Source organism: Camellia sinensis, chromosome 8 (genome assembly GCF_055761805.1).
Source record: "Camellia sinensis isolate YWXY chromosome 8, ASM5576180v1, whole genome shotgun sequence".
NCBI lineage: Eukaryota > Viridiplantae > Streptophyta > Magnoliopsida > Ericales > Theaceae > Camellia > Camellia sinensis.
In genome coordinates this window covers 118,933,091-118,946,519 of record NC_138968.1, presented here as the reverse complement: position 1 = coordinate 118,946,519, position 13,429 = coordinate 118,933,091, and the positions used below count along the sequence as shown (strand labels likewise).

At 29.8% G+C, this 13,429-nt stretch overlaps 1 pseudogene; it reads left to right on the top strand.

Annotated features, from left to right (window-relative positions):
• The first annotated feature begins 1,566 nt into the window (after positions 1-1,566).
• Positions 1,567-11,958, top strand: LOC145798006 (very-long-chain 3-oxoacyl-CoA reductase 1 pseudogene; annotated as a pseudogene).
• The last annotated feature ends 1,471 nt before the right edge of the window (positions 11,959-13,429 follow it).

The following is a 13,429-nucleotide window of genomic DNA, read 5'->3' as shown; positions in this document are numbered from 1 at the left end:
AGACAATTAGTACAAAGAACTAACACAAGAGAATGCCCCAGGGGCTACAAATTCTAAGGTTTACGTTTGATTACACAAAACATAGTTATCAAACCCACACATATAAAGCCCTTGGCTTGCCAAAAATAACAACAAAAGAAAAGAGAAAGAGCCTCGTGCTCTCAAAAGATTTCTTACGCCTCTGGATAGATGGGATCATTGCGTCATTTCCTGCATAAATCTACAAGGGGTGAGTACTAAACCCTGGCAGGAAGATCTTAACAAAATATATATGTTTAAGTAGCTTTGTATATGAATGCAATGTCATGCCGTACTCCAAATTCACAAGTTCTATTATTTTGAAATCACATGTAATGTTCTTTTTGAAAAATCTCATTATCTCAATGAATTTCAAATATAACTTACGGGGTAGTATATACGACTCAGGTAATCCCTAGGCTAGTGTATACAAGTAGGCACATTACCAATCCCCACTTTACCGGCTCCTAACTGGAAGACACAGTACTTACTCCGTGCGTGGTTTTGGTCTTTCACTCTGGACATTCAGGCCAACTTAAATAATACCAAACTACACCACCTATCTGAATTTACCAAACGTGCTTAGCCCAAAACATTTCCAAGGTTCTCAAAATAATAAATCATTTTTCCAAAGTATAGCCATAATAATAGATATTCAAAAGCTATGCAAGTGAATTAAAAGCCCATGCAAAAATATAATTTTATCATACAAATTTTCTCATAATACTCGATATTTTCTCAATGTAAAACAACAATCATTATCCACATACATGTGGCATATTACACATTTTCGTATTCACGAACCATATTCATTTTCCTTTCATGGTCCAAGCATATATAAAATCATGCTATCCATATCCATTTTTCAACAACAAAACTTATCCATCCCATGGATATCTCAATCAATACAACAACATGTGAAAGTTCATCATTTTCTTAAAGAAATTTCCAATAATTGCATAAATTTTTCACAGAATTCACTTTTCCCAATTTCCCAAAAATCTAGGGTTTGGTTATGAAGAGGGTTTCCCTCATTTTCAAAGATATTTTTCTTCCATGCACTCCCAAGAGGCTTATAAGTTCACAAAACAAATTAATTTGGATAACATCATAAGAAAATCACTTTTTCAACATTTTTTAAAATTTAACACCTTAAATGCCAACCCCTTACCCAATAATCATATCAAAATAAGGAAGAACAAGCTAAAACCATATATATAACTCAAAGAAACTTCCTACCTCAAATTTTAGAGGAAAAAGATGAGAAAAACCCCAAAATCAATGTTGACGAAATTCGATCTCCACTATACACATCGTAACCCTCGATGAGCTATCCAACTTTAATGAAGGCACAAGGGTTAAATCTCCAATGGATTTGGAGAGATCAAGGAATTTATGATGTTTTGTGATGACCCGAGTTCCTTTTAAAAAAAATTTGAGTATATAAATTCGAAAATCCTCTTTATCAAAGTCCTTATTGTTATTGAGCTCTAGGAGTCTCGTGTTGTCACCTATTTTTTTTCCCTTGTGGTTGTTCATGTACTCTTAATGGGTTCCGAGGTGTCAACTTGTATTTTGGGCATTAGAGTGAATCCAGGAATGGTGAGAGTGCTCTAAGGTTGCTTTTGTCTCACTTCAAAGTTGAGACGGCTCGAGTGGTACTTTTGTTGCTTCAGCAGTAAAGTCATCCTTCTAGTTCCTTGTTCTGAAGTCTGAAATAATGCGAGTTTGTTTTCACCACTCGAGTGAATGTTCCATCGCTTGAGCAGTCTATTTGCAGTCAGCTCTGAAAAGTGTCTAATCACTTAAAAGTTGAGCCTTTCATCATTTCTCCTTCACTTTTCACTTTACTTCCTCTCTCTACATTTCACTTGCTCTCATCTCTCTCTAGGAAAAAAAAACCATCCACCCACTTCATTAAATTCTTGATCTTTCCAAACCCATTAGGGTTTTGATCTTGGTGCCTTCATTAAAGTTGGAAAGCTCATCAAGGGCTATGTTGTGTACGGCGGGGATTGGGTTTTGATACTTGTTGATTTTGGGGCTTTTCTCATCTTTATTGATGGTGTTTGGGAAGTGAGTTTTTATGTAGATTTTATTAGATGTAGGTTTTTATGAGATAAAAAATTTTTAGTGTTTGGGAAGATAGTTGGGTTTTTATGTGGTTGGATGTGATGTTTGTGAGAGAAAAAGTGAAATGATTATGGGGTTGGATGTGATATTTTGTTTGGATGTGTTTTTTTTGGTTTTGCAAAACTTTTGTCTTTTAGTGGAAAAAATGAGAAAAAAATTTGGGAACTTGCTTCACAAACACCACCATTATCATTCGAAGATGACTCTCATGGTTATACGTTGTTATAGTTGTTGGGTTTTGCTCGATATTGAGAGTGGTTTAATTTTGGAGATGAAATTTTCTAAGGTGGAGAGGTTGTGATGTCCCAAGTTCCTTTTAAAGCAATTTGAGTATATTAATTCTAAAAACCTTTTTATCAAAGTCCTTGTTGCTATTGAGCTCTAGGAGTCTTGTGCTGCCACTTATTCTTTTCCTTGTTGTTGTTCATGTACATCTTAATGGGTTCCGAGGTGTCAACTTGTATTTTAGGCATTGGAGTGAATCCAAGAATGGTGAGAGTGCTCTAAGGTGGCTTTTGTCTCACTTCAGAGATAAGACCGTTTGAGCGGTACTTTTGTTGCTCGAGCGGTAAAGTCATCATTCTAGTTCTTTGTTCTGAAGTTTGAAATGTTTAAAATGCTGAGAGTTTGTTTTCATTGCTCGAGCAGTCTGTTCGCAGAAGAAATAGATTATGGGATTTGAATTCATAGCTCAAGCGCAGGATCTATCGCTCGAGCAGTCTATCCGTAGTCAGCTCCGAAAAGTGTGTCTAATCACTTAAAAGTTTAGCCTTCCACCCTATCTCCCTCACTTTTCACTTTACTTCCTCTCTCTACATTTCATTTTTCTCTCATCCCTCTCTAGAAAAGAAAACCATCCACCCACCTTATTAAATTCTTTATCTTTCCAAACCCGTTGGGGTTTTAACCCTGTTGCCTTCATAAAAGTTGGAGAGCTCATTAAGGGCCATGTTGTGTGCAGTGGAGATCGGGGTTTGACACCATTTATTTTGGGACTTCTCTCATATTTTCTCTCCAAAGCTTGAGGTAAGGAGTTTCTTTGATTTATATATATGGTGTTAGCATGGCTTCATTTATTTTGATATGATTTTGAGTAGAGAGTTTGAGATGTAAAGTGTTGGGCTTTGAAAATGTGAAAAAATGATTTCCTTATGATTTTACTCAAATAAATTTGTCTTGTGAACTTATGAGCCTCTTGGGAGTGCATGGAAGAAAATAATTGGAAAATGAGAGAAAAACCCTCTTTATGATCTCAAACCCTAGATTTTGGAAATATTGGGAGAAAAGTGAATTTGTAAAAACGTTTATGTAATTGATGGAAGATTCTTTGAGAAAATGATATGAATTTTAACATGTTATTGTGTTGATTGGGATATCCATGGGATTGATGAATTTTGCGTTAAGAAATCTATACGAATAACATGATTAATATATGCTTGGACTATGAAAGGAAAATAAATATTGATTATGAATATGAAATGAAATTAAATGTCACATGGATATGGATTTTTGATATGATTTGAGAAATATTGAATATTGCATTTCACTTTGAGCAAATGTTGAGTATTGTGGAAAATTGTACAATGAAGCTATATAATTGCATCTCACTTCACTCATTTGTATAGCTTTGGATATTGTTTATTATGACTATGTTTTGGAATTTGATGCATTGTTTTGAGAGAACAATCGCTGATCTTGAAATGTTTTGGGATAAATACGTTTGGTAAGTCCGGATAAGAGGTGTAGTTGGTATTGTTTAAGTTGGCTAGAGTGTTCAGGGTGAAAGACCGAAAACACGTGCGAAGTAGGTACTGCGTGCTTTTCGGTTAAGAGCTGGTAAAGTGGGGATTGGTAGTGCTTGATATGCCTATTTGCAGACACCAGCTTATGGACTACCTGAGTCATAGTTACCACCCTGTATGTTATATTTGAAATTCATTGAGATAATGAGCTTTTTGAAAAGAACATTGCATTTGGTTTTCAAAAAGAACAAAGATATGGATTTTGGGAACATGGCATTGCATGGCATACATATTGTGAGACTGTTTAAACATATATACTTTGTTAAGATCTCTCTTCTGGGTTTTGTGCTCACTCTAGTGGATTTGTGCAAGAAAGGATGCGATGATCCCGCCTAACTAAAGGTGTGTGAAGTGTTTTTGAGAGAACGAGGCTCTTTTATTTTATTTTATTTTTTTGTTGTTTATTTTGACAAGCCAATGGCTTTACTTGTATGGGTTTGATAACCACCTTTTGTGTAACCAGACCTAAGCCTCGTAACTTGTAGCCTTGGGGCATTCTTTTGTGTTATTTCTTTGTAGTAATCATCTCACATGCTATGGATTCAAACTTTGAGAAGATTGAATATATATTACATGTGGACTTCTTTTGTAAATGTCTCACATGATATAGAATATACAAAATAGAGATTTAGACAATTGAATTGAGATTGTTTTGATTGAATGGAATATCCAGGATTATTATGGTTGCGTTTGGTAGAGCTTTCTAAATATGATTTGAGAGTAAGAGTTGTATTTTGAGTTTGTGAGTTTTGGAATTATGATTTGAGTGTGAAAAATTTGTTTGGTGAAAGAGTTTTGAAAAGAGTTTTGAATTGAGTTGTGAATTTTTGATGTGACATATGATATTTGATACAAAAATTTACAACTCATAACCAAACATATAACTCAAAATTCTATTAAAGCACATAAAAAAAATTTAAAATTCGGAAAATATTTTTTTTGAATATATAAAAATTAACATATGTCAATTGAAAAAAAAAAAAAAATTCTACTGTTCTGGTCAACTGACCAGACGTTTGGTGGGACGACCGGTTAGTCCAAATTTTTCTGCTTTTGACCGTGTTTTCAAACGTGAGTGTGGAATTATGATTTAAAACACCTAAACAAACATCATATGCAAAATAAACAGAGCCTATGTCTTTCTTTGGGGCGTTACATGTTTGGTGGGTGTTTCTAAAGAGAGAGAGAGAGAGAGATAGATGAGAGAAAAGAGATAAAAGTGAAATATATATCTATATAGAGAGAGAGGAATAAAAGTGAGGACAAAGTATGTAATGACTCAACTTTTAAGTGATTGGAAACATTTCTCGAAACTTACTCCAGATAGACCACTCAAGCGATGAAACCTGTGATCAAGCGGTGAATTCAAATTTCTAGAATCTCTTTCTTCTGCAAACAGGCCGCTCGAGCGGTAAAACCTTCGCTCAAGCGGTGAGAGCACACTTCTAGTATTGCTAACTTCAAAACAAGGAATTGGGTGGACAGGTTTACTGCTCGAACAGACTCAACTTACAAGTGAGGAAAAAATCAACCTCAGAGCATTCCCACCATTCTCGGACTCACTCCAACACCTTAAGATGCAAGTTGACACCTCAGAAACACACATAGGATAGAATGAATAATCATAAGGAGGAGAATAGATGACAACATGTGACTCGTATGTAGAACTCAAAAGCAACAAAGACACCAAAAATAAAGAGATTTTGAATAAATATACTCAAATTGTTTTAAAAAGTCTTGGGGCATCACAATATCCCCACCTTAAGAATTCTGTTCCCGAAATTAAACTACTCCTCTTACTATGAAGCAATTCTCAAAATCCAACAACCACAACCATGAGATTAAACTCCGAATGACAATAACAATGTCCATAGTGAATTAACAACATGACCATTCAATTCTAATTCAATGGATCATAATCTCATTATCTTTCAAAAAATTATGATCATATTTTCAATAAGATCATTTCAACTATCCCCAACAACAACCGCAACAGTAATCATTGACACAAAATTTGGTATTAATTCTGATGTTTTCAACAACTTTCATGTTAAAAAAAATAAATAAAATACTCTGAATAAATTGGGAGATTTAAATTGCAAGTTGTAGCATTTCTTAGATCTACACTCCTAGAGTATAGATATGTATTTTTAGAGTGTAGATCTAGGCTTTTTATGTCTGAAATAGGAGTTTTTAAGTGTTTCTCCTTTATTTCAGAATAGATTTTTAGATTTTCGACACACACAATGGCTCACTCTTCTCTCAAGCTTTCCCCCATACCATTATGGATGTTCTTTCTCTTCAACTCTAGCTTTTGGTGGTGTTCGAAGTTCAGCGACCACAGCGGTAGAGGCAGAGTTGGACAGTAGCGACAGGGACGACATTGATGGCGATGGCGGGTGTTGATGCAGATCTTTCTTTCGAAGACATATCTATGAAATACTAATGATTTTCCCTGAATCATAACTGATTTTTTGTTAGATTTATTTTTGTTATTTGTAATTTGTTGTTTGGTTGTTTGTTTGGCCCTTTAAAATTTTGTTATTTGTTTATTTTATTTTAATATAATTGCTTTTCGTATTCTCAAAAAAAAAAAAACAAAAAAGTAAACTTTTCAATAATTTATTAATAATAAAATCAATTAAGTTATTAATAGATAATGCATATAAATTCAATTTATATGATATTATTGTTTACTTAAAAAATTGGATAAATTAAACTTTCTATCGCGTAGCTTGATTCAAATTTTACTTTAATTCATATTATTTTAATTTAAATAATATTAGCTCTTAATCTGATTCTTATGTCTAAATCGAACATTAAAATTCATAATTTTGTTATATGTGTTACTTGCATGAAAAGCACACACACAAAATAGATGATAATTTGAATGTAAGGATCATTTAAAATAAAAGAGAGTAAAATTTTAAATCAAATTATACAAGTGAAAAATATAATTTATCCTAAAAATTTTCATTCAAACAAAATAATATATAAAAGGTTAAGGGTGTGTTTATTTTGAAGGATTAGAGAGTGGGATTGGACTATTAGTCCCATCAGACTACTAGTCCATTGTTTGTTTTATTTTTTTTGCTCCGAACTAATAGTTCTCCCGGACTATTAGTCTCACAAATATGAGACTATCCTATCTCATGGAGGGAAGTGGGATAGAAACCATGGGATTGGTATCTCATGGAATTATTTTGTGAAATGTCTATTTTACCCTCCATGCTATTACTTAGCAAACAATTAGAAAAGGATAAAATAGTCTTTTGAACATTTATAAATTATTTTTTAGTGTTGTTAATTTAAAATTATATATTAAATAAAAAATTTTAATTATAAATTATAAATTAAATTTAATTAAAAATAATAAATTATGGCCTTATAAATTAAATTTTTTTAGTGTTGTTAAAAAATTAAATTTACATATTAAATTAAATTATTTTTTTAGTGTTGTTAATTTAAAATTATATATTAAATAAAAAATATAAATTATAAATTAAATTTATTTAAAAATAATAAATTATAAATTATGACCTTATAAATTAAATTTTTTTAGTGTTGTTGAAAATTTAATTTATATATTAAATAAATTTATTTTTTATTGTCGTTAATTTAAAATTATATATTAAATAAAAAATATAAATTATAAATTATAAATTATAAATTTAATTTAATTTAATTTAATTGAAAATAATAAATTAAAATAATTAAAATATTGTGCAAAAAATAAAATAAAACAAATTTTTATTTAATCTAGTTAAAAATAATTAAAATATTAAAATTATGTTTAATATTGCTATTACTTAGTAAATAATTGAAAAGGATAAAATAGTCATTTGAGCATTTATCCTTCTCTATAATATTCCAAACAAATATTGGATAACTAAAAATAGTTTAATCTAGACATCTAATCCCATGACTAAGGCCTCGTTTGGGAACATACTAATTTAGTAACTTTTTGGCTAATTGGCTAAAAAGGTAAGTAAAAAAAATTTGTATGTTTGGGATGACTTTTTAACTAATTATGAAAACTGTGCAAAAAGTAGAGAGAAGCCGTAATTGTTGACTTTTTGGTATGACTAATTGGCTAATTGGCTAATTTAGTAACTTTTTGGCTAATTGGCTAAAAAGGTAGCATCTCAAACGAGGCCTAAATAAACATAGAATACAAATTTAGTCCAACTAAATAGTCCCATAATAATATATTTCTAAAATTAATAATTCAATAAATTACAATCCTCTCTTATTCGGCCCGTCCAAACCAACGCGAATTGTAAAGCACACGTCCTAAAAGATTATTGGGTACGCTTCTCCTTGTGATTTGGCCCTTTTTCATTTTTTCTCGCTAAAGTTAAAAATAGTTAATTTTTTTGCATCATTTGTTAGCCATCACATGGAGCACGGATGGGATTAACTCAATTATGTGATCATGAGATAAGATAGACTTCTACTTTGCTGTTCAAATTGCGAAGCAACTATCTTAGAGCATCTTTAATAGAATTATCTATTTTAAAAAGTTTGACGGCCCTTGTATATTTTCGGTAGCTTCCTTAAATACTTCTTTAAAATAGAAATTATTACAATAATTTTTTATTTGTAAAGAGTTACTGTAACTTCTTTATAATTTTTTTTCTTTATTTTGTTTAGAAACTGCAATACACATTTATAATTTTTATTTTTTAAATTTATAATTAAAAATTATATTTTAATAAAATAGAGAAAAAATAGGGAGTTTGTCAATAAAATAGGAAAATAATAGGGACTTTGTTGGAGGAAATAAATGAAAAAGTAATTCTTAAAATAGGGAATGAATTTTTTAATAATATTTTAAGATAAAATTTAGATAATCTGATAGAGATGCTCTTACAAAATTAGATTAAGGATTATTTTGGAAAGTAGAAAAAAAAAGAAAAAAAAAAAAGAAGAAGTTAATTTATTGATTTTTTAATTTTTTTTAAATACGTACAAAATAATAAAGAAATAATATGACCTAAATAAATTAATAAGCCAACAAATTGATTTTTTTTTTCTTCCTATTTTCTCAAATGAAGCCTAAAACATCTTAATATTGTATAGAATTATTGTGTTGAATACTAAGGTCTCGTTTGGGAAGTAAAAGTTATTAAAAAAATTAAAAAGTTTATAACCTATACCAAAAAGTCAAAAAAGTCAAAAAATTCATTTTCTCTCTACTTTTTTGCATATTTTTTTGTAAAAAACTAAAAAATTATTTGAAATATACAAAAAATTTTTATCTTATATTTTAATTAAAAAATTAAAAAATTATTAAAATAGTCTGTTCGTAAACGAAACTTAATATGCATATAAAGTCAACAGAAAATACATTACTTTAATGTCAATAGTGTAGAGACCATAACGAATATCATCATGATTATATATTACAATCCTAATAATTGTTTTAAATCACTAAATGAGAGTCTAACATATGGATGCGAGCTCTTGGACACCCTTGCCAAACTCAAGAATCAACTCTATGCAAGGGTTTAAAACACACCTTGTCCGTCACCCCCATTTCCATGGCTGAATTGTTTAAATAAACAATCAGTTACGAATGCTAGAGGATCGCATGACTGACTGTATTTGGTATCCTTTTATTTTGTTGTTTTAAGAAATAAAAACAATAATTGTTCAAAAATTATTTTTATGCCATAGTAATTTGTAAGAATTTAGAAAATAATATAACCGATTTCCCAGAAAAGGTGTTTTCAAAAAAAAAAAATTCAAAATTTGTTTTAAAAAATAGTTTGCCAAACAAGTTTTGATAGACTCATTTGGTTTGTTTTTATTTTTTGAAAATAGAGAAAACTGATTTGTCAAATTATTTTCTAAATAAATATTTTTATGGTGTATTTGGTTGGGAGATTTGGGGAGGGATTTGGAAAGGGAAAGGAAAAAGGTGTGTGAAACTAGATGAAATATAAGTATATTTTATTCACATTTCACCTAACTTTTCATTTTTCCTTTCGAAATCCCTCCTCAAATCCCCCGACCAAACACAACGTTAGGAAATTCAAAAAAATTTTTGACACAAAATGGTTATAATGTGAAAATGATATGTGTTTTTTAAAACATATATAAAAAACAAAATAAAAAATGAAAACAAAATCAGCTTGCTTGTTTTTATTTTTTAGAAACACTTTTCAAAAAATTCTACTTTCTTATTTTCCGTATTTTTTTGTTTTTACTAAATTTTTTTAATATTTTAAGCAATTTTTTTACTTTTTAGACACACCTAACATAAAGACACCTAAAAAGTAAAAAAAATTGTAAACTAAATCTTTTAAAAATTTACTAAATATCAAAAATATAAAAAAATACAAGAATTCAATACATTTTTTATATTTTTATGTATTTATTAATTTTTTAAAATATTTTTTCACAAATTTTTTACTTTTTTGATACATCTAACTAAGATACATCTAAAAAAGTAAAAAAAAAAATGTTTAAAATTTAAAAATATTCACTAAAAATAAAAGAATAAGAAAATAAAAAAAACTCAATTTTTAAAAAATTTAATCTAAAAAACTCAAACCAAACACACTTTCTTGCTAATAGACTTTTCTTCAATCTTCTAGGAGGATTGGATCGGTCTAGCCAAGATCCATGGAGTAGTGTGTTGATGTGAAATTTTTTTTAGAAACAAAAATATAAAATCATGTAATAATGATTATTTAATTAATTTTCACATGAATAATTTATAAATAAAAAACTAACAAAATAATAAATTAAATTGTGAAAATAGTGTTGTTTCACACCATTTATGATATGAGTTTTATGGACTGTGATTCTCTCTATTTTATATTTATAATAGAAATATTTCATCATATCATTTAATGGTGAGTGTAATGTTTTTTTCTAGATTTAAATAATTATAATTTTGTATTCCTATTTTATAGCCTTTAAATAAGAGAAATTATTCAATACTCTCAGAGCATCATATGTCCATACTCCAAATCAATCACCAATTAGTTAGTGCCATGTTGTTTTCCCATCTCCAACATAAATCGTGGATCTTTTTGTCTCTCCACCAGTCAAAACTTTATGGAGCACCACGTTTCATACTCCGAAAGTACTGAATAATCACCCTTTAAATATGTATTGTATTCCATACATAAAGTGGGGAGAATCAAAATCCGAGTTCTATAATGCGTCATTTATTTAGAAAATGCGCTTCCTTCTAGGAACTCATTTCATAAATGGTGTATGAATAAATTTAGGGTAAAATGCACTTATCTTTTTTGAGATTTAAAAAAAAAAAAGTAATAAATTTTATAACTTTTATATCATTACATTGAGTTATCTTAAAATTTTAATTTATATAACATTAATTCTATTTTTATCAATAATTGGTTAATTAAAAGAATAGAAAAATTCATATTGTCATCACTTTTATATATATATTTATTTATTGAGAAAATCGGTCTAAGGTCCCTATCCAACTTTTAGTAATGGATTAGATCCACAATATGTTCTTTTGTAGTCTAAGGTCCCTTGCTCCCGTGCCCTTATATTACACCTGCACTCTCATAGCCACAGAGGATAACCAAGTCATGAACATAAAGGTTTGAATTTGATTCTCGTTGGTCGAAACCCCGAGAAACTCAATGAGGTTTCGGAGTCGATCGGAGCCAAATTCGGGAAAATCCAGATCAAGACTGTGGTTGTTGATTTCTTTGGAGATTTGAACGAAGGGGTTAATCGGATTCGTGAAACCATTGAAGGTCTGGATGTTGGAGTTCTGATCAATAATGTTGGAGTTTCGTATCCTTATGCGAGGTTTTTCCACGAGGTGGACGACCAATTGTTGGCTGATTTGATTAAAATCAATGTTGAAGGGACTACCAAGGTTACACAAGCGGTTTTGCCTGGGATGATTAAGAGGAAGAGAGGTGCGATTGTTAATATTGGTTCTGGTGCCGCCATTGTTATCCCTTCTGATCCACTTTATCCTATATACCTCGCTTCTCTGTGCCTTTGACAAATCTGCTTTAGTCTTGGCTTCACATGCTTCCGTCTGTGCTTGGAGGGACCTAATGGGAACATTGTTCAACAAAGAAACACTTTCGATTGAAAAATTCAACTGGAAAAAAGCGAAGAACAGATTTGGGTAAGTTGCAGGATTTTTTCCAGATATTACAAATCAGAGAAATTCTCAATTGTTATTTTTAATAAACCAGAGAAATTCTCAATTGATATTTCAATAACAAACCAGAGAAATTCTCAAATTTTTCCAGAATTTCTCTGGTTCTGATAAGCTGCCATTGTTATCCCTTCTAATGTTGCTTATATATTACAATGTTGAATTTTTCCAGTTGAATTCAGTTGAACAATGTTGCTTACCTAATGAATCACAATGATTTGGGTAAGTTGCTGAAATTTTTTTTAATTATGCTTAGTTACTTACATGTATCCCTATGATCAGTTTATTTCAACAAATGTATAACTGGAAGTATAAATGAAATCATGACAAAATGTAAGAATGGAATTTTATTCAAGAAGCGAAGAACAGATTCATAAAAACATTCACAACTTTCAATAAAAAATATAAAACATTGTCTCAACCACTGGCCTTGTGAATCTGTAGTTCTCAATAAATTTGTTAGTCATGAAAGGAAGAAGGGTGTTTGAGATCAATCCTCAACACCCAATCCAGAGAATTTCTCTGGTTTCAATCCAGAGAAATTCTGAGAATAATTAGACTTTCCAGAGAAATTTGGTCTGAAATTTCTCTGGACTGAAATTTCTCTGGACCAATTTTCTCTAGATTGAAATTTCTCTGGATCAAGGTTGAGGGACCTTAGACATTATGAAAATATTGTTGAGGGACCTTAGACATTATGAAAATATTGAATGTCCTTTATGCTATACAACCTTAATATCAGGGACCTTAAAAAAAAAAACCCCTTATTTATTCTTGTGTCTTCACACTATTTATATTAGCTTTCATCTATTAGACTTACTAAAAGATAAGTTAGTGTAATTAATCCAAAACTATAAAATTTACTATATATATATATTTTTATATTTAAAAAAAGTATAATTTATCCACAATTTTTTAACTCATAGATTTTCAGTGATTTTATTTTTAAAAAGGGCGGTATTATTCATATTCAATTTTTAACTATTCATACTTTATAATAAATGTTTTTACTAGGATATCACCCGTGCGATACACGAGATTGGATTTTAAAAATTTTATTTATGATTATGTCAAACATATTTTTAAATTGTTAGTATAAAATATATGTAATTTTGAAAGAAAATGTTGACATTTTATAATTGAAGTAATAAAAATAAAAATTTATTACATTTGTTCGAAATTCATTGAATAAATAAAATCTAAATTGTTGTGGGTCTTCTATCAGTATTCCTGCATTATCAACATTATAGTTATTATTATAATTGATGAACAACACATATATATTATGTGTTTATAAAATGTTATAACG